Source organism: Mytilus californianus, unplaced genomic scaffold (genome assembly GCF_021869535.1).
Source record: "Mytilus californianus isolate M0D057914Y unplaced genomic scaffold, xbMytCali1.0.p SCAF_8, whole genome shotgun sequence".
NCBI lineage: Eukaryota > Metazoa > Mollusca > Bivalvia > Mytilida > Mytilidae > Mytilus > Mytilus californianus.
The window spans coordinates 19,754,185-19,777,968 of NW_026262734.1; the positions used below are offsets into that span (position 1 = coordinate 19,754,185).

At 32.6% G+C, this 23,784-nt stretch overlaps 1 long non-coding RNA gene across 1 annotated transcript; it reads right to left on the reverse strand.

Annotated features, from left to right (window-relative positions):
- Positions 1–16,543: 16,543 nt before the first annotated feature.
- Positions 16,544–22,628, reverse strand: LOC127710956 (uncharacterized). Its single transcript, XR_007986420.1, has 6 exons — positions 22,506–22,628; positions 21,870–21,940; positions 21,018–21,167; positions 19,978–20,083; positions 18,625–18,735; positions 16,544–17,295 (listed from the first exon to the last, which is right to left on the reverse strand). It is a non-coding gene; the product is annotated as an uncharacterized LOC127710956 (long non-coding RNA).
- Between the last annotated feature and the right edge of the window lie 1,156 nt (positions 22,629–23,784).

A 23,784-nucleotide genomic window follows, 5' to 3' on the forward strand; every position in this document is an offset into this window, starting at 1 on the left:
ACTGGGGGTGATCTCAGATGCTCCGGAAGGGTAAGCAGATCCTGCTCCACATGTGGCACCCGTCGTGTTATTACAAATCCGGTAAATAGTCTAATTCGGTAAGTCACATTCGTGAAAAGGGAAGGGTATTGTAGTTACGACATCAGGAACATATCCGACATCATCTGTGAAACGGTTATTCCATAACGGTCAACCAACTCGTGATGGCGTCCGTAAAATTTATGAAGGGATGATTTCAACTTCACCATTTGGAACTCTTGGCTTAAAAGCTTCCTTGTGAGCAGCAATCCTCTATCAAGGAAATCATGATAGGAAACACAAGCCCGGGAATATCGTATCAATTGGGAGATATATACTCCGTATGCAGGCGCTGCTGGAATGTTGCTACATAGAAATGGAAAGTTCACAATTGGGAAGCTGAAATCATCTCTTTTGTCGTAAAGTTTTGTTTTCAACCGACCCTCATTGTCAATTTCTAGATGTAAGTCAAGATATGAGGCAGACTTAACTATATCTGTAGTATCCTTTATCTCTAGTTCGATGGGATAGATTCGTTCAACATAGTCACCAAATTTTGTATTATTTAGTGAGAGAACATCATCTATATAGCGGAACGTAGAGGTAAAGGATATTGCTAACTTCTTAATACTCTTTCTTCCTAAGAAGTTCCTGTACGAAGTCAGCCTCATAATAATAAAGAAACAAGTCGGCAAGAAGAGGGGCACAATTGGTTCCCATTGGAATTCCGACAGTCTGTTGAAAAACACGTCCTTAAAACGTAACAAATATGTTGTCAACCAAGAAATCAAGCATCTTGATTATGTCAGTTTCAGAGAATTTTTTGTTTGAATCAGAGTGATTCTTTACAAAGTAGGATTTATCCCTCCCCAAGACAAGATACTTGTATCAATGAAACAAAGTAATACCAACTCTTTCAATTTGTCTTTTAGTTTGGAATTGGGAATACTTGTGTAAAGTGTAAAAAGTCAAATGTTTTAATACTATTGCAAGATGAGAGAGTCTTAGATTGTATGTACTCTAAAAGATCTTTGGAATTTTTTAGTATCCACATCTGATTCACGCCACCTCTAGAATAGGCAGTTTCACAATAACTTTGGAGCCCGGCTTTGATTGCTGATAAAATAGATGTTAATAATTTAGAAAGAGGTTTTGTGGAGCACTTGGAAGACCCAGCAATATACCGTTGTTTGTAAGGACACTTATGTAGTTTAGATATCCAATACAGTGATGGAATATCCAGTTCTTCATCTTTGGTTGAAATTCCAAAGGAACATAGAATAGACCTATGATTATCCAGGATTTCCTCTTTGGTAAATGTCGTGAAGGTATATGTTGAGTTTCCAAGTGAATTGTCAATACCTAATTCATTTATCAAGCAGTTTATGCAATGATATTTACACACAAAAACGATGTTGTTTGGGGCTTTATCTGCGGAGACAACAACATATTTGTCATGGAGGTAGGACAAGTGTTTTGCAACATTTGGGTCTTTAAGCGTTCTTTATAATTGTGAACCGCCATGACATTTCCAGGCTTATAGTGTTAAACGTCATGATGAGAAAATGTTGACGTAAAGTCACGTTTCGTAATCGGGGGACCTGTTATTGAATGTCTAATTATATCATACAGTAAAATAAAGTTTTATGTTTTCTTGACAAGTAGATTGTTTGCGAATTAGTAATATCCTGTTTAGAATCGCGTATTGATTTCACGCAATTTGTCTTTTCTCCTGCATGGTTTATATGTTTTTGATTGTTTAAATTATATCACCATTGTTAAACTAACAAAAATGGCCTTAATTCAGTTATTTAGCAAAATTTAGCACAATAACTTGTCAGGGTGTTTTTAATCTATGTATACTTCATAAAAATGCAATGTTACTCATTTTGACCCCTGTACCTCCATAAGCTTGAAAATTTCATGGCTAGTCACACATATCCCTTATAAGTGTTGCCTTCAGCGTTTGAAAAGGGACAAGGTAATAACGCACTGCTAGTACGAATGCCTACACTTTAAGGCACCCTTAGCCTGGAACAATACATTTTAAGGCACCTTTAAAAGAAATACAAAGGCATTGTTCTGGATAATGATTTAAACAAATATACCATTATTGTGAAATGTTTAATGTTTAATATTACAAAAGTTAAGAAATATATATCAGATTACTAAATTCGTTTCTGTTTTATAATTAGTTTTTCTAGTCTAAGCTCACATATAGAGTATCCATCCATGACACAAAATCAATACATGCACAGCAAGAAACACACAAACAGCAGCGCTTTTATTCAACAAGTCTTCGTAATCACTTGAGATATTTAAAAAAAGACTAAAGATGCATTTATTCAAAGTTGTTTCTGTGGATCGCTTATAGCATGTATAGTATGGACCTGGATCTGTGTTTGATTGTGTTTGGCTGATGTTGATTTGCTATAATAATATTTTTACTTTTTGATTTGATTTATTGTGTCTCTGTATTTTTGGATTATTTTATTATGAGTCCTTGTCTTTCGGTAACATATTTTATAAATACTAAATATTAGCATTCAGCAATTTCGAAAGATAAGTCTGTTTATATGTTTTAGTTTAGATAATATTTTTTTTTGATTTTTACTAATTCATTGATAATTTTTTTAATCAATTTTGTTATCAAATTTGATCAAGTTTGTGGAGTCTTAAATTTTTATATTTGATTTGATTTTGTATGCTTTTAAATGTACTGTTTAATTTGCAGTTTCATGTTTGTACGTATAGTTGGAGCGGAATTCTTTGCAAAATTAATTTGGATAGACTTTGTTAGATGTAACACCCCCAAATCGGGCCCGGTCAAAAAAGAACATACTGGAAAATAATAGATTTAAAACAAAATAGTTTCTACGCATAGCTGTAAATATAAAACTATGTAGGACATATTTTAGTAATTAAAGTATCAGATGAAAGGTGAAGGACTGGTGATCCTTGTATAACACATATTGACTGATAATTTTAAATAAAACAAAAATGTATGAATGAATCCTATAACTGAGGGCATATATTGCCTGTGATTCAGACTTGAAGTACCTTGTTTGGTGTATCCAAAATTCCGGTAACCAGTACGGTCTGATGTATAAATAACGGTATATTGATTCCGCCCCATACAATGTTAGGAAGTGAAAAATTTAACTTTGATAGAAATAAGGACTAAGAATAGGTGATGTTTGTCTTATTCAAATTTTAGTTAACAAACTGGCCTGAAATTGAGAGAATGATGTGGCACACATAAGGGAAGTTATCTCAAGAATTAATACAACATAACCTTACAAATACAGAAGAGCATACATATCAAGCACGGGGAAACTTTCTACGGCCTTCACACAGCACGAGGGACAAACTCCGTTGATATAATAGAAAAAAACAAAGGATACGGAGTATCCATCCATGACAAAAACATCAGTACATGCACATCAAACAATTCACAAAAAAATAAAGGAACAGCGGTTTTATACTTTTATTTTCTCAGTCACAGTGAGGCCTTCAACATGGAGCAAACAAAACAACTCTCACCTCACTGCAAGTTTATGACGGCCCCTAGCACCTGCTTGAGCGGAATTCTCCAGTTAACTTTGTTTAACCCCATTTAAGTTTTAGTATATGGAAATCAGAGCTACATTTGCCAACATGTATTTTTTATTTTATTGAAACTGTTCATTGTGGTACTATAAACATAATTTGTTAGCGACTAATTCTCTTTCAGGATAGGTGTTCTAGTGTTGCCCTGATTAAGGCATTTTTGTCAGAGAGTAACAATCTGATGGTTGATCATGAGTCGTAAATACAATTAAAACTGTCAGGTGTTCTTTATTTTCGTTATAATTCATATAAGAACAAGAAGAAAGTCGTAATATAACTTCAAAATTTATTTTAATTGATAAAAAGATGATATCGAAAAATGTAGTAATGTGTAAAAGAGAATGTTCTGAAGTGGAGTCCTGCCAAAAAAAACCAAAAATGTTCTGAAGTGGAGTCCTGCCAAAAAACAAAAAAAAAATGCACATAATATTCCATATCTTCTGTTTTACACTCGGTTTATATGACTTAACACTAGAGAAAAGATGGATGGTGTTAAATGTTTGCTGAAGAAATAGATGTATATCAGGATGAGAATATGTTCATATAATGCTAAATTTAAAACAAACCCTGGTTTGTACCCTTATGGTTATACGTACATTAAAAAAAGTGAAAAATAAAAAAAGTAATTGACTTCTTTTGTAATGTTATTTTTTTTTTCAACAATTTGTTTCCTATTGAACATGTTACTAAAACACATTTTTCAATTCATAAATAATGTTATCATATTTGACACATACAATCTTCTAATGCAAGACGAACTTAACGAACCAGAGACTTAACAGATTATTGGACTATCTATCTGACAATAATATGGAGCTCTTCGGGGAAACTTGAAGAATTAATATATTGAACAAAATTCTTCAAATGTTAAAGCATTCTAAGCGTAGGTTTCGATATATTTTATCAAACTACGAATAATGAAATCCCATTTAATCAGATGAGCCCAGTTTTGTTGAAATATAGAAAGTACTTTAAATTGTAGCAACCAATCAACGTATCTTCTACTCGGGTAGCAGACAGCATGCATTCCAAGGAATGAGCATCGAGCAACTCTTTATACCGTCTTCGGTGAGACGGTAATAACTTCGATAGCATTAGACAAAGAAATTATCAGACACACAAATCCATTAAACAAATTTACTCTACTTAATTCTTTTGATTTTTTTTTTTTTTTTTTTGCTATCCTTGATTTGTTTTTTTTTTTTTGCCATCTAAAGTAAATATTATTGCTGATAAATAGATGATTCATGTAAATGCATTTGTAATTAACAAGTAAAGTAAGTAGTTTATTTGTATTACTGGCTAGTCAAACATCTCTTAACTTATACTATTTATTCCTTTATCGGTTGTCTTCAGAAGTGTAGTATATGGATTAAGATAATCACTTCCAATCACTCCTGATCTTAGTAAACTGCAATAAGGATTAAGGTAGTCATTCTCAGTTATAGAGAGGGAAATATGTGTCAATTGATCACAACTTTGAGATTTTAGATTTTTTACAGCGTTATTTCGGGCTTCATGTTTGCTCTTGTTGCTAAGGATTGGCAAGGAAAAATATTTGTGAATTTTACAAGCTCCATCTAGATGTGACATCGTACTTGCATCAGTAAAATTCGTGGCCTTGCTAATAGCATTGCACTGTACTAATTGTGGCCTGTGACTAACATTGTTGGCATTTGATGGTGGTGAAAGGAATGGTTCCTGCAGGCGTTCAAGCTCTTCTTGACTCATTTCATCGTTTGGATTTATTTCCACATAATGACCAACCGTTTCTGTATTTAGCCCATCACGAACGATGTATTGCTCAATCCGATCCCTTGACCAAGATATTTTACATACTATATTTACTATTATGATGATCATCACGCCTCCTATCATTACAGCAATAACGATGAATTTGAAAACTTCAGTCACTTGTGGTTGATTTCCTACAATTGTATTCAATATTTAAGGTTACATTCATATAAGATAATCAAATAGTCTCTTTTCAATTTTCAAAGTATGTGAACAAGTCAAAGTATAAGTTCTCAGGTGAACTTAATTTACATGTGTAAAATGTGATATAATTGCATTTCCTGTGGATGAATAACATTGACATATTTATATATATAACTAACCAAACATATGCAAAAACACATATTTTCTTCGTTTATCAGACCGTTTCTAAAAGCATTGGCCATCGTATGTTCAACTATCATTTTTTACAAAGGGATTAACCATACTTTGTTTAATTAAAAAAAAAAAACAGGTACATCAACATGAACAGATCCGGACAATAGTCCACTTCACAAGTTAGTTCGGCCATATTGAATAGTGGGCAGATTTTTTGGATAGATGTGGAAATAGTATGATAGTACGGGAATCCTATGCATGTTTCCAAGCAACTGTCTTTTTTTAATGATGTTTTCCCGTATTTTGCAAACCATTTTTACTTCCATTATAAAAATCTGCTCCCTATTCAACATGGCTGCACTAACCGTGACGGGTCCTATTTGTCATTCCTTTTCTCCTCTTTCTTTCTTTTTTTTTTCTTTTTTTTTACTTATGACACCTTGTATCCTTTAATGTATTATATTTATTATTCATAACAAAATACCGCTTTAAACAAAATTGAACATTACAAATAATGTATACAGTCAAGATGTTTAAAAACTAATTTCAGAGCTTCCGTGTGTACAGAGGTTAGCCCATATTTTGCCTTTTTCTTCATTGTGCACTATAACAGAGGTTGTGTTATATGAAATTATGATATTTTTTTTTACACTTTTAACGATTGACATATAATTAACATTCATAAGGCAGAGAAAATTAACTCCAACACTAAAGTTCCAGTTGCCAGGTACTGTTTTATTTCTTCAACTGTGAAATAGTGCTTTAAACCAATTTTAAAGTCTAATGCTGGAAACGAACTTTGTGTCTTTTTATTGCATGTTTATCTAATGGTAACTAAACTCATCATGGATACCTGACTTTAATTTTGTTTGTCTTACGCGCGTTTAGTCTACAAAATATTATTCATCAGTGACGCTCGAATCAACGTCAGAGAAAGTGTTTATTAATATATGCCAAAATAGCAACTAATGCTGCTTATATTTAAGGTTAACAAAGCAATATTGAATAGTTTTGATTAAAATAAAGTATTTAAACATTCTATGTACAAATCAGTATGATTTAAACTTGCCTGGTGTATCACCCATTCCATCCAATGACAAATTGATACTTTTGATGCTAACAGCATTATTCAAATTGTTAATCATGTTAATAGAAGTTGTGTCTAAAAGAACAAAAATGTATAAAAACATGTTTCTATACAATATGCATTTACAAGAACTTTAAGTTGAATAATGCATGTCTAGTAGTTTAAAGTAAAAATATGAATTATTTTTTAAAAGTAATCTGGAATTCGTAATGGAATATAGATCAGATAGTGGATGACTTAAGTGATACAAAGGATTGATTTATTCCATATAATGCTAGAACGTGTATGAATGGAAATAAATATTAATGATAATTGGTCGACCAACTTCATTCAGAAAAAAATCAAATATTTTCGGGGCAAGAACAAATTAGATAGCAAACCAATGAGTAAGCTTCTGTAAAGTGGATCGACTGATAAAAAACATATGTTGGAAATTTGCAAAAAAAGGTAAGCATGTAGATAGGGGTAGAACGTCTGCCTTGATTTAGATCCAATATAGACACCCGTATAAAATAATTGCTAATAGTTTCAAGCAAACAGCGGGGCATTATCTTACCACGACTTATTAGTTGTAACAGAGAGGCGAAAGATACCAAAGGGACATTCAAACTCATAAGCGATGGCCACAAACGAATATTCCGTTTTGAAAAAAGAAAGGCGAAAGATACCAAAGCGACATTCAAACTCATAAGTCAAAAATAAACTGACAACGCAATGGCTAAAGGAGAAAAAGACCAACAGTCAAACAACAATAAACAAGATACAACATAGAAAACTAGAGACTGAGCAACACAAACCTTACCAAACACTGGGGTGATCTCAGGTGCTCCGGAAGGGTAAGCAGACCCGGCTCCACATGTGGCACCCGTCGTGTTGCTTATGTGAGTATAAACCCGATGATAACTCTAAGTTGGTTGGTCACATTCGAGGAAAAGTGGACGGGATTGTAATAACGACGATTGAACATATCCATCGTCACCTGTGAACAGATATTTCATAACGGTCAACAAACTCGTGATGGCGTCCGTAACATTTACGAAGGGATGATTTCAACTTCACCGCTTGGAACTCTTGGTTTAATAAGCCTCCTTGTAAGCAGCAACCTTATACCAAGGAAATCATGATTGGAAATGCAAGCCCTTGAATATCGTATCAACTGGGAGATATATACTCCGTAAAGTAATCGAAAGTTCAAAATTGGGAAGCTGAAATCATCTTTTTTGTAACATTCTTATTCCGGTCTGCCATAGCTGCGTGTCATACATCCCGTTCAAACATACGAATATTTATATAGCTATCTTTGTCGAGCAGCAATGGTCCATGTGCCTATACGTATATCCACTCCCTACCCTAAGGTCTAAAAAGGTGTATACACATTATCATAAGTTTATTTTTTTTTAAAGTTTTTTGTTTAAGTAAAAAATATGATTCTTACACAAAATTTCAAATCAGAAATATTAACAGAAAAAGTTTTGATTTTAAGATATCTGGATCAAACACCTTCTTGTACCTAGAACTTCCAAATTTCGTACCCTGACAGTGTTTGTAACGCTATTTCAACCTTCAACGTTTAACCTATTACTAACATTTGTTTTGATTATTGATGTTGTCCGAACGATAATACGACAGGTATCTTGTCTATCGGAAACTTACTAGGTGGACATATAGTTGAAGTTATAGAGGTACAAGTGCCTGTAACTGGGTCACATTTTTCCAACCTTTGACAGTTGCATTTGTTTTTACATCCTGGTCCATAAAATCCATGTGTACATGCTAAAGACAATACAATACGTTACTAATAGTGAAATTGAAACTTCAACTTATGTTCTGTTAGTTTGACCCTGTCTTTCAATAAAATAATAGATAATCAAATACACATACAATCTTAAAAAGAACATGCTACCATTAACTTAATTTTTTTTATACAATAATAGAAAAAAAATTGAAATAAGACTCTGCTTGTTTAAGTGTTTTAAGGATTGTCCTATGTCGGATCTTTTATTTTTTCATTACGTTTTCCTGTAAAAATCACTTCATACCGTAAATAATAGCAAGTATGTCTTCAACGTGATGAACATGGATTAAAACATTATTACAAAAAATCATAATCTTGTTAACCTAGTACAGCACTATACATTTCAAATACAAATCATGTGCGTGTCAGACCAAGAAAGATCCTTGGTAATATTCATTGACTGTAGATTATGTAAGATGCGTGACAAGTGCCTTGATTGTGTTACTCTTTAAATCATTACAGATTCATTATCGTACTCTGGTGTATCAGTTTTGTCAGTTGTCGGCAATTTTATTGCTTTATTGCAATCTTTGATAATTGTCAGTTTGTGTCTTTTAATGTGTATCGAAATTGATGTTTCATTATCAAATTCATTTAAAATCAAGGGTTTGATTTCTGTAAGTTTATTTTGGCAAAGATATTTTCTGTTGTTAAATAAAAAGTTTTAAATCTTACTTTCATTACAAAAATATCCATGTAAGCCAGCTACACAAATGCAACAAAACAGTCTATCACAGTATGCATTTTGAGGACAATCGCACATCTCTATACATGTATCGCCACAATAATTGTCAGGACATGTCAGAGAGGTACACTCTGGACAATCTGTACAGCAAAAGAAATATGAATTCACAGAATCATTCGGCACACCTCGGAAGATACTTGATTGTAGGGTATTGGAATCCTCCGATATTTGTCGATTGTTTACATAATAATACTGTTAATTCAGAAGGTTTGCGATGGTTTTATCATTGCAAATGTTGTGATGAGATAGATGTCATAAAAACTGGTATTCTAAATATCGATAGCATTATTTGTATACAGCATTTCCAGAATTCATAGTAAACTGATTTCGCATGTTAAATACATAATATTCAAATGTTATAAGCATACAATACGTTTACCTCCATTTGACTCTTGGACCAAGCTTTTGATGAATCGATACATACATTACGTATGAAAAGTGATAAAAGGTTCAAAAGTGAAATTAAACCAGATGCTTGAAGATTTGATATGTCTGACTCCCTGTGAGTTAAAACCTAACTGAGGATTATTTGCACATTGTGTGATTTGTAATGGTTCGTCGTTACTCATATTTCTGTTAAATTCCAGGTTGCGTTAGATAGGCCGACTCTGCAGAGTATTGTACATACAGTACTTACCAACACACATACCGTTTACTTCTTTATAGCCTTCACAACAAAATTTTTTCACGTTTTGCCTGTATCTGTTTCTGAAATAAGTAAGTTACTCTTTAAATGCTTTATACTTTTGACTTGAAGTAACTTTCCGTCATTATTATAGGTACCTGTTTACGAATTAAACGATTTCTTTACAATTTTCGTTTATTATTAGAAGAGCAAATCTTTGCTTAAACAAATGTCAATGAACGTCGTTTGCATTTTCGTCGCTTTTCATGAAGTTGTCAAATCCAAAGTATGGAAAAGGCATTTTATTTGTCTTACTCGAAACATGTCATGGTCTTTTTTAATTATCTTCAGTGCATATTTGCAAGTAGTTTTTCATCATCCTATTTAGGAACTGTGCCTGTTCACTGTAGATTCAAGGTTAACATTCGCATGAACATGTATGAAATATTTGCCACTGGACTTTAAGGATGTACACCTCTGAGGGGCCAAAAATTTCTAGAGTTAAACTTTTTTTCTCTACCTGGTTTTTGGGATATTATGACTGTAAGAAAGTAATTGATGCAGAAAAAATCATATGGTGGTGCACTTGTTTTTTTTTTTTATTTTTTATTTTTTGCTGCTGCCATTTGATTTAAAGAATTTCCAATTTTTCATCAATTTTTACCCCTTTTTTGGGCTATTATCATTATCACAATTAAACTTTTTTTCATACTTTCGCTAAAGATTGAGTGGACCAATCTGAATAAATTTAACTTAAAAAAAACTATAGGTTGGTGTTAATATTAGAAAGATTTATAAAAATGTGTTGCTTTTTCGTGTCAAATTGACCATGCTGTCAATTTTTTAAATTTGGGATTTTTCTCTTTTTTTAAACAAGAAGCATATTATTTCTACTTCTTTGCTATAAATGATTGCAAACATACATATCTAAGAATTTTGAAAAGAAATAATTGATATGGGATGTACATATTTTTGGTAAAATCATTTCTTTGTACCCCTCACCCATTTTGTATGACCAAATGATGATTATTGTTGCGAGCAGTTGTTTGTCTCTTAGTTTAGTACTATCTGCATTGGTAATTATCATTAATTGACTATCAATGTTAAAGTTTAAAAGGAGTACAATATTTAGTTCACAACTGAGTGCACATTTAAAATTAACCATACATGTACCTATTAAAGGATTGGAATAAACATGACCTTTAAAGGTCAAAAATTGTTCAGAAATATATATGAGTAACCATTGCAACAAAAATGACTCGTTTAAAATATTCAGGTTTTCTTTGATTTATAAAGTGTGCCACAACCAGGAAACAATTTCATATTTGACAATTATGTGAGTAGCTGTTAGAAATTTAATCCATAATCATGCTTTTGTTTCTTGCATGGCTGTGCATGATTCCCACCACATAAATATAGACGTAAATGTGTATAAATCAGCAAGTTGGATTAGTTCATAAACGAAATGAATATAATGACGTCATAAAATCACAAATAATTTCTTAATCGTTTACATAATTTTCTTTATCATGCATTGTTAATTTTCCTTATATTATGTTTATCTTTAATAGAGGAAAACGATACTTGTTCCAATGATACAATCACAAGCGTCTGCGAAATTAGTCAAACTCTAAACTATAAGTCGAAGAAAACTAGACGCATGTACAAACAGAATAACGTACACATAAACAGTCCACAAAACACTACTCACAAAACTAACCAATTGAGTAACACGAAACTCAAGTGCTCGAAAAGTTCATTTTTCAAATCTAAAAATGGACCTATACTTTTATATTGTAAGATAGAGATAGACGTACTGAGGTTTACGATAATATGCAAATTAATGTTTTTTTCCTGGTATTGTTGTTTCGTTCAGTATAATACATAATTTTGCATATTACCAATCGTCTAAAATATTTTGTTTTGATTTTGATATAAAGTAGTACATTTGTATGAAGTGAAACTAAATTTCAGGTTTATTCCACCATTTTCTTCATAAGGAAACACCTGGACCAAGTCAGTAATATGACAGTTGTTTTCCATTCGTTGGATGTGTTTGAGCTTTTGATTTTGTCATTTCATAAGGGACTTTCCGTTTTGAATTTTCCTTAAGGTTCGGTATTTTTTGTTATTTTACTTTTACATGTAGTCTAAAACTATACCCAACAGCAAAAAAGGCAAATAAAAAAAAAATTCTAGGTTCTTCGTCATGTTCGTAGTATTTAATATGTTTTTTATTAAATTTCACGTTGGTTTACAATATTTTGGGAGATAGAAAAGTTATTACACTTACGTTCTGGCCAATGCCTCCGTTTTGCAAATACCAGGACCATCCTCTAAATAACATACTGCATTTGTAAAGAGTATGACAGAAACTGCAGAAAAAGTTATCATTCCAAATCAAATGTTCTCGTTACCTTTGTTATTTATTTAACCATGGTTCTTAATTTTAATACCGAATACAATAATTATAAACAATGTCAAGTGACGTAAAACAACATACAAAACTTCTAAAACAAGGAAATTTGTTTTCAATTGACAGGAAACAATCATTTAAATGTAGAGTATGATTTCCGTTGTACATCACGTGTTTAAAGAATATCTTACTTTATATGGAGACCAAACTTTAGGAAAGCGAACGATTTAAAATGCGTCCGTTGAAAAGCACAAAAATTTAAGGCCCTACACTGCACAACAACACAGTTCACTATTCTTTGGGAAATGCAACCTTAACCTTAGTTGTTAAACGTTAGATGTAATGTGGCGTTCACACAGTGCCGGTTATGGCTCCCGTTTGAGATCAGACAGCGCTAAGACACGAAAAGTGAAAAAGTCTGATTACTATCCTCAAAGATCTGGAATGTCCTATCATTGTCTGAACGAAGTCGTATACGTCCGTAACAGATTCCTACGGATCGGAAATTGTCGTGACTATGTCTTGACAGATTCTGCTGTATCGGATCAAAATCGTAACAATGTTCTGTGTTCTGTGTTTTCTGGACGGTGTCCTGTTGAACGGGCATGATCTGAAGAAATTTGTCATTGATGTTTTTTTTTGCCGATTGAGTCCAGATTGCATCCAGATCTTGCCGAATGCGAACCATCTTTGCCGAAACTGTTCCGGAACAGTGCCGTTATTAATACGAAATTCGGCAATAATACCAATGTCAGAGTCCCGACAATTACAGAACACGATACGACTGAGTCCAGACAAAACCGTTTGCAATGCGGTACAGCAGACTGTGATAGGATTGCGTTCCGACAGTACCTGATCGTCCCGAATATGGCGACAGTTTTCTAACGGATATCTTCCTTCAGCGTCGGTTCACTGTCTGGTCACTGTATGATCTCTGTCGGACCGCATTCGGCAGAATCGGGAAGCTGTCGGGATAGATTAGGTCGTTTTTTTGCGAAAGATACAAATCGGATTAGAATCGGATTGAGAACGGGATAATCGGGACATATTCGGATGGAAACGGCTAAATTGTGACGCTTCCTGAACAATATCTGATTGTTATTATGATTAAATAAATGTTTTAACAAATTTTAATTAAAGTTTGAATTTTCAGCCACGATTCATATGATCTTGATCAGACTTTTAACAAATTTTAATCGGGAATGGTCTTATCAAGGACAGCAGTAAAAATCGTGAATGTGTGACCCCGGTTTACTGGGGTATGCGATTAAGTGCCATTATCTGGTTCCTGAAAAAAGGTCAATTTATTCGGCCGATATCAATTTGCGACAAAAATGAAATCATTGGCGCCACAACATTTTTGCGCCAATGCTGCTTCTGCGCCTCTTCATTTTGAAAACTATATAACTTCCATTAGCGCCAATAAACCTCTCAAACAATTGTGCAAATTTTATCAATTTGTTTATTTTTCCTTAATATATTAACATCTACTAAATGATTGACAAAAAATGTGCTGAATTAAAATGTTCACTCATATATACAAAGTTAAAACTATAATATGTCTCTGTTCAATATTAAACCAAAGGCAGGTATTTGTAACTTAAAATAGAAACATATTCCTTTCTACTCACTTCTCCTCTCACTAGTTTTTGGTACTTTTATCGAGCAAAATTTTCTTTTTCCGAGTCGTGTCGACTTCTCTCAGCCTCTGAGTCAGCACTTTAGATTTTAATGTATGTCGTGGCCTGACCCTTTGTGAGAGTATCTTCAACACAAACATTGACGGATGTGAAGCATACAATTTTTTTGTTGCAATGAGAGTGGAAAGCGGTACATCTCCATCTAATTTCTCCAATTTTCTTAATACATGCCTGACGGACATGGTGATCTTTTACACAATGATAGGTTTCCCTCTTTTAGACTCTATTTTCTTGAATAATATATCAGACATCTTTACATCTGAAAAACTATTTTATTACTGAATAATTTATCTATTGGTGAGTGTTTTTAATTTTGATGAGTGTTCAGTTTAATCTAGGGTCAATATGTTAATTATAGCACGTGCACGTGTGTCGTGTATAATATAGGTAGAACAATATACAGGTAAATGTGGCGCACTTTTGATACCATTTATTGTCGCAATTAATACCACCAGAAAAATAGAGATTGGCACAATTGATACCTTTACAAATCTTTCAAATCTTTAATTGGCGCAAATCGATTCTGGCCATTTATTCAAGCCTTTCAAAATAATAGCAATTATGTTATTGATAAATGAACAGGTTAATATAATCTTTACATTATATTGCATATAGTTCAATGTTGGTGTCATTGTGATGTCATATACACTCTGAAGTTGACATATTTGACATAAAATGGCAAAGCTACGTGTAGTTTTTAGACAAAATACACATGAACCAATGTCCTTCCCAAACAATATTTTAACACCCTTACATCTTTGCAATCTAGCAGCAAAATATATTTGAGGAGTAAAGCATTGGCCCAATTCTAAACATTAATAATAGAATCTCAAAATGTGGCTACTTTTTTTAAAGGTTTGAACAAAATTCAAGAAGTTTGAATCCTTAATGCAAATTGTTAAGACACAATTCCAAATTTTAAAACGAATTTCTGACAGAGTAATATTTTTGTGAACATCTGAAGGATGGTATTTTTCTCATCATGCTTACTCGTTTGCCAGCAGCAAATCGAATCGCAACTCTTCTGGATGGAAAATACAAAACAAAATTCCAGTGGACATAGGCTTTATCTAAAAGCACGACAAACTAAGTGCTACATCTTTTTTATATTTGTAAAGGACGGATTAAGTGACCAGCAAGTATTCATTTACATATCCCAGTCCCTCTTAAGGCATAGACGAAGGTCATTTAAAATTAGTTTTATGCATAATACATTATTATTTTTTTTTAGTAATTGTAAACTTCACAGTATTTAATTTGTGTTAAACAAAAATAAAAAAAAATAAATATAGCTGTGTTAACGCCAGCAGAAGGGAGGATCTACACTTCATGTTTATCGTATATGTCACTATATATATATCCATATTTGTTTTTCACAGCAATTAAATCAGAATATTTAGGAATAAATTTGTTAATATATCCAAATAAATGGACGAGAAATAGCAGTTTTTATGTGGTGTAGAATGGAGATCTTTGTCGCTATTAAGTTGTTTAATATCTGTCTAGACTTTTAGAGCTTGACTTACTAACAGACAGTGGTGAATTTGTGAATACCCTATTGGTATATTCTCCCTCCTTTTGTCTTCGATTGTGTGTGGAATGCTTCATATTGGCTTTTTCATATTTTCGGGTTTGTTTTTTTTTTTTGTTGCTTCGATGGGTTAAACGTGGTCTGTTTACATACATATACGAAATGAATGGGGGAGGATATCAAAGGGACGTTCAAACTCATAAGTTGGGGACAAACTGGCAATGACATGGCAAAAAAGGACAAAAAGACAAACAACTGTCCAATAAACACAAAATAGAAAACTAAAGACTGCGGAGCACGAACATCACCATTGGTGACTTCAGATGGTCCAGAAGGGTAAACAAAATATGGTTACCTTTACTTAAATATAAATTATCCTTCATGCCTCATTACATCCATTTATTTTTGAGCGAATGATAGTAGTGAAATTTTCGAACAATGAACCGGAACATCCTCTTCAATCAAAAGATATTTTTAAAATCACTGTTGAGTAAGCTGTTAATTAACACCAGAAGTGTCTAGTTATCTCCTTCAATTTATAAAGAAAAACTAGAGGGGAAAGATACCAAAGGGATAATCAAAAGTCCATAACAAACAGACAAGGTCATGGTTAAATACTAAATACGACCAAACGACAAACAACAGTATACAGAACACAATAATAAAAACTAAAATTTGGCAAGGCGAACCCCACCAAAAACCGGTGGTGATCTCAGGTGCTCTGGTGTGATAAACAGATCCTGCTCCACAGGTGACACTAAACTATATATTTTTTGAATAACTGTAAGCTAATCTATCTTCTGACACAATTTTTTTATTATTAAATACAAAATAAACTAATGTGCATCTTTGTTTTAGAAAAATGGAAAGACATTCAATTGTTCGCTGAACAATCGATCTTTAATTTCCCATTCTTAATCGTTTTTTGTAGGCAATATTTTTAAGATTTATAATATGATAGATAGATATTTTTGATGAATTGATGATTTGCTGACTTTCATTTTCGTAAATGCTATAAACAGACTAGGTTATATAATAGCTAGTCTACCGGCTCCTTTTCTTTAATTTTCATAGATATTTCCTTCGTCGGTTGTCGTTAGAAGTGTAGTATATGGATTAAGATAATCACTCCCACTAACTTCTGATCGTAGTAAACTACAATAAGGATTAAGGTAATCACTTTCAGTTATATAGAGAGTTTGCCGTGTTAATTGATCACAACTACTTGTGTTGAACCTTTTCAGCTTGTTATCTTGTTCAAGTGATCTGTGCATGCTGCTAAGGATTGGCAAGGACCTATACTTGTGGATTTTACAACCTCTATCTGGATGAGATCTCGCATGAGCATCAGTGATATTCGTTGTCTCCATTATGCCATTGCGCTCTGTTGATTGTCGCGGGCGCATAACACCGTTAGCATATGATGGCGTGGAATATAACGGTTCTTGCTGTGTTTCAAACTCTTCAAGACTAATTTCATCATGAGGATTTATTTCACCAAAGTAGCCCACTGGTTCTGTTGTTCTGTATTTCTCTTTGCAATTCCTCAAAATAGTTATTACTACTGATATTCATGCTGAAATTATAATCACGATGGCCACTAGTATTACAGTAATTACGATTAATTTGAATACTTCTGTCTTTTGAGGTTGGTTTCCTACAATGTATTAAAGTATTTAAGATCAAATTGATATTACACGATCGAAATAGCCTTCTTGTTTTCTAAAAGGCTTTTTCAATTAGTTAGAAAGTGATTCAGAACTTTTTATAACTATTTCATCAACAGTTTCACAGTTTTTTCATTGTGATCATATTATTTTGCATTTTACAGATTAAGCAAAACATGTTCTACTGACACCATAATTAGATTTAATATAAATCTGAAAATCACCTATTTTTCACAAAGGTGTTTATGATATTCTCAGTATACAATGTTGTTTACTGAAAGTAATAGTCTGTATGTTTAAAACAGTACGAGCAATGGTTCCAAAAATACCTAAATAGTAGTTGTACTTAAACAATCTTCCGTTAGGCAAAAAAAGCTCAACATTTTGTGAACCCAAATTAGATGCTTAGCGAATGTTCTAAGGTGTTGTTTTACAAACCCAATTCCATAGAAAGTTATGAAATCGAAATTTAACATAGTCGAATATGAATATACGTTAACATTCCTGCTCCTCGAGGCAAAATTTCCCTTATTTGGTTAATGTTATTCGTTTAAAGTTCTTTCTGTTCATAAAGCTTCTCCAGTTTTTTTACGTGCTATCCTGACACTGTTGCTTAATTTATAATTACAAAATATATTGAAATCAAAGATTGCTTAAAAATAATTAATAAAGCCATAGTTAGGTATAAAGGTAGTAATAAGCTTTATTTTCAAACGAATTATGTTTCATTTGGAAACAAAAAAATCACAAACGAAAAACGTGTATGTTGCATCAAACACAATTGTTTTGGCAAATTCCAACATATTTTAGGCCATAGACTAGGATATGACTTACATGCAGAAAGAGACGGAAAAAAAAACAGTCGACAATACACTAAACAGATCAGCGCGTACCTAAATAAGATAAATGGTATGCAATGAACGGAGTCGTAATTTCTGCTCCGTCGATGACATCCGTAGCTTATCCCATGTTAAAATCTTGTATTGCTTAGTCGCTGATAAGTCTTTATATAGGGACGGTTTGAAAGATATCCCTTGTCTAATTTCAAGACTTATATTATTTAATATATAACCGAACAGTACATAAACATTATGTAAATGTAAAACATGACCGAATGAGAACTATAAAATATGAAGTGTTGACATGACATGATTATCAATCAGATTTCATTTAGAATATCCAATTTTTACACAAAATAAAATACCAGCAAAACATAATTGCATGGTTTGGCCTCAATGTGACATTACTCAAAAATTTATATTGATAACCATTTATTGTTCAGAAATAATGCATTACAGTCTGGTCAACCAGAGGCTTACCAGGTTTGTACACATTTGAAGTACAGTTGCCTGTGACTTGATCACACTGCTGCTCCCTCTGACACATACATTTGTTGCTACATTCTTGTCCATAATATCCATCTTCACATGCTAAGAAAATGAATAAATGTATTCAACAATAGTATTGTTAAATTTTCAGCAACACATTTATACTTTTAACGAAAATATTTGTTTTTCAAAGTATAATTTTGACGCGTGATTCAAATAATAGGAGTTTAGGAGATCCCTATGTATCTGAATAAATGAAGACTTGGTGTCTACATTAAATGGTCACCGTTTAAGCACCAAATAAAATATAAGGGCAATGGTTTATGAAAAAAAAAGTGTTTTCACCAAATGTCAAACTTGTATTTCCCTATGCATGGAAATGCCGCTAAAAATTTAAAAGTAGAATAAAGGTTGATAACATCAAAATTCACTTTAAAAATAAAAAAAATGAAATTGACTACCTAAATACAAACAGTAACTTGTATTGTGTTAAACTGGTGTTGTGAGTATTCATTACTTCTCATTGTTTACCTTCGTTATTCTATTGTTTAGAGCCACACGTTCAATTAAAGGCATTTTCGATTTCTAATAAATCAACGCAATGATTTTTGATATCAATGACTATTAGTACTACGATGCCTGCGATGTTAAAGCCGACTATACAATAAACAGATTCAATGATAATACTTCAGTATACAATTCTTTAAAAATATGAAATCTTTTACGAGTTTAAGGTAGTTTCTATTTTTCATCTTGACTTGTATCTTCTTAATGGATTTATGAGATTTGAACATCAGTACACTGTTGGTGCCTCTAATTTATGTAACTCTGTAGTGTGTGTACACATGTAAATTATGGAAGTTTTTCTGATTTTATTTTTATTTTGTTCCATGGGGAAAATAGAATGTACAAACAGGGTCCTCTTATTGTGTTTTCCGTGATGGAAAAGAGCTATTATATTTGATAGAAATTACAAAAGTGGCTGAAATAAATACCAAAAGAACAAGATTTACAAAAGCATCTCTCATATTTGTTTCCCTCGTTCAAATTGAAAACTGATAGAGCTTTTACATTTTCTTATTTATTGTGTTTCCTCTATGATATTGTTAAACGCAGATTTATGAACCTAGTATGATTTTTTGTTATATTAACCAATCTGTTGAAAATTGTATAATTGCTGAACAAATGGCAAACACTGTGTTGATATAAACTGGTAAGCGCGTGCAATACAAAACAGAATTATGGTTATGATAAAACTTTTCATTCAACTTAAGTTTCATTGCAAGCAAAAACATTTAGACATTCAAATCCGGGCTACCACAACTTAAACTGATTAGTATTTACCTCTACTGTTCGGGGTACAGCTACCTGTTACCGGGTCACACATCTGCTGGCTTTGGCAGATGCATTTTTTTTCTACATCCAGGACCATAAGATCCAGTAAAACATGCTAAATCAAATACAAAATTAATTCATCAAAGTACTATTTTTCTCTTCAAATACAAGTTATGACTCTAGCAAGTTAATAATGAAGAACAACTGCATTTATAACGGCAGACATCTGTGGTAACCGTTTTAAATAGCTTTTGGTAGTGTCTCTGGTGATCAACTTGCTTTTTAATTCATTTCACATCAGTTTCAATTCCATGGTCTAATGTCAAATTTGTTTACTACCAGTTTGCACATTATATAATTCGGTACTTTTCTATTTGCTTCTATGTAAAATTTTGGAATACTTGATGTACTCGAGGCTATAGATTGTGATCTGGTAATCGCACATGGGATTCAAAGACAGAGTGGTTGTTTAGGCATGATTTAAATAATATTTCTTTCTGAAGAGGTAGGGCCAATTTACCCTGAATTTTCCTCAAACTAGGATTGTTTTAAATTTTTGCTTAAATTCACAGTTGCATAGCCGCATGTGTGTACGTATACCTTGGGAAACAAATATTTTTATGGCTTATTCCTAACAGATAACCAACTTTAAACGCCTGTAAAAGATGGTGGCTAAAAACCGCAATATGTTGGTAAATATTGAGTACTTATTAAAAATGTGTAAGAAGGACATTCTTAACCAAAACCAAACTTATTTTGAAATTGAGCTACATATGGTCTATTGGATACATATTATTTCATTTTGGCTAAAGAAGTCTTTTGGTACAAATTAAACAAAACCATGTTCAATTTGCAATAATGTATCAACATGCTATCAATGGCATCATATAGCACTGGATAAAGTTTCTTTAATGCAGTACGTTTCAATTATATGATAAAAACGCTTTAATATGCAAGTTCCAAAAAGAAAGTAAAAAGAAATCCATTAGATTGAAATAGAATAAGTCTGTAGATAAACATATTTTCAAATTTGTAAAAAAAATACATACTTTTATTACAGAAAAATCCAATGAAACCAGGTTTACAAACACAGCAATAAAGGCTATCACAGTATGCATTTTCGGGACAATCACACATCTCTATACATGTATCACCACAAAAATTCTGCGGGCACCTCATAGATGAACACTCAGGACAATCTGCAGAAAAAAAGACACGTCAAGTAAATTAAGGATAGCACATTGTCAGGCTTAACGATGAGTCAGCATACTATTATAATGTCTCTAACTATGTGACACTTAATGTCCTTATGTTTTCACTTGACAATTGTATTCATGAGTTTCTTTCTTACAAAACAGATTGTTTACCATAAAAAGCAAGACAAATGCTCCATATTGTAATGAAAACAAACGACAATTTTAGATATTTTAAAATGAAGGATATTATCTTTCAGGAAAACTATGTAAAATTCTAATTGATTTCATCACTAGAGTTAAACTTTATGAGTATCCTTCATTTAAGTAACCCCATGCTCCTATTTAGTTTTATTATATTTGCGCACCTTTCGGATGTTTTAGTCTTCAGTGCTGTCAAACTGTGTACTTGACTTTGCTTTCCAGCTAATCAGATTTGACCACCACTGATGTATAGACAAAACACGCGTCTGGTGAATCAATTAAACTCATCATAGATACCAGGATTACCAGAGTCAAGTTTCGTCTACAAAAGACTCATCAGTGATGCTCGAATCAAAAAATGTAAAAAAAAAACAAATAAAGTACGAAGTTGAAGAGCATTGAGGATCCAAAATTCCAAAAGGTTTTGCCACATACAGCTGAGGTAATCTATTGCTGGGGTAGCAATTATAAGCCTGGTATCTTTGGTTAGTTTTTAATACTTACCAACACAGGTGTCATTTACTTCTTTATAACCACCACAGCAGAAAAATGTCTCATTTTGCACTGTATTTGTCCTGAAATCAGTCAGTGACACGTCAAGAATAGTTTATCATCGTCTTTGTTCTGTCTAGTTTTTTAAAACATAGTTAAAAAAGTCGATACGAACCGCCTTTGTGATTAGATTATGTAATTTATGTGTTGACATAGTTAAAACACAATGTCCTACTTAAGAACATAACAGATTTTTTACATTATTTTTACTGTACAAAAATGACCTCTTAGGCGTTTTTATACTGATGCTTCAATATTCGATATGTTGAAATCTTGTTTGAAGTTTCAGCAATGAAACGGCATATACCATACTCATTTGTTGCTTTAATGTATTTAAATTATCATGATTATGTTAACTGTCAATGGAATATATGTGTCACAGTTATCATTGAAAGGTTCACTGTCATAGCCACATTTATGTCCTCTTTTCTTCAATTATGACTTTCAGTGAATGCTATTTTTTAACCTAATGATTACATACAATGAGCAGAAAGTACAAAAAAAATATCCTTATGTTAATTTTGTATTGTTACAGAGGAAAATTTAATATCTAAATTGAAAAATATGATAATACACAATAACACTTACATTTTTGACATTTGTTGTCTGATGCAAACACCTGGACCGTCCAATAATAGACATTCCACACTTAAAGAACTTAAAATTGACGCCACAAACGGTATTATTCCGCATATATGTTTCATATTTTTTAACTGTTGTTTGACATTGATAATTGTATAACTGCATTAAAAACTATTAATAAAGTATGATTCAAACTCTAGGCACAAGGGGAAGTGTATTTCCAATTTTCAGGAAACAATGAATTATGAATGCTTGTCAATATGGTTGTCTTTCTAAGATGTTTTCTATTTTTTAACTTTTGTTAAGAAACCCACTTGATTGTCATAATAAGATATATGCATGAAAATGTGTATGACACGTTGATGAATTGGTGTTTACCATTCGACGGGAGATATGAAAACACCATTTTGAACGTAAACATGACATAGCCGTATGAATATGTACCAATCGTTCAACTAGAAATACACGCTTCGAATGAAATCACATCGTCCATTTTGAACATTATCTAAATCCAAGCTGACAACATTGTTCTTAATTCTATATATCACTTGCCTTGCCGAAAAGCATTTGAAAATTAAAACGTCTTTAGTTTGAATACTTTTCCTGCTTTAAATCTCTTGTTTTGCAACTTTTTTCATTCGACTGTCACTTGCGAGTTTTATGTAGATGAATATAATATCCCTGGAATATAGGCATACATCCCCCAACCGTATTGACCATGCTACTACATTGTATGAGACTTTTGAGACAAGGGGGATCGGAAGAGATTGCACTACAACGGGACGGTCATTTGTTTTAGATTATATTTAAAATTTAGTTATTTTCTGTCGAATATATTATCCCAATGACACTTTATTCAGACCGGTTGCAGCATTAAATAGTGCATTATGTCCATGCTCTTACTATTCACATAGTGGTGATGCATGAATAACCGGAGATGTGTTGTCTATCGATGAAACCAGTCTAAGTCCTTTGGAGTTCATTCTAATCACTATGTTTTTGTTTGTTATCATAATCTGACCTAATATTAGGTTTCTGAGATTTGAACAGCAATTAACTAATGTTGCCTCTATTTAATTGCAATGATCCAGCAACACGACAGGTGCAACAAGTCAAGCAGGATCTGCTTACCCTTCCGTAGCATCTGAGATCACCCCAGTGTTTGGTGGGTTCGTGTTGCAGACTCTTTAGTTTTCTAATCAGTGTTTTGTGGACTGCTGTTTGCCTTTTCGTCGTTTTTTTTTTTTTTATAATAATATTGTGTTTTTTTTCCTACTTATATTTG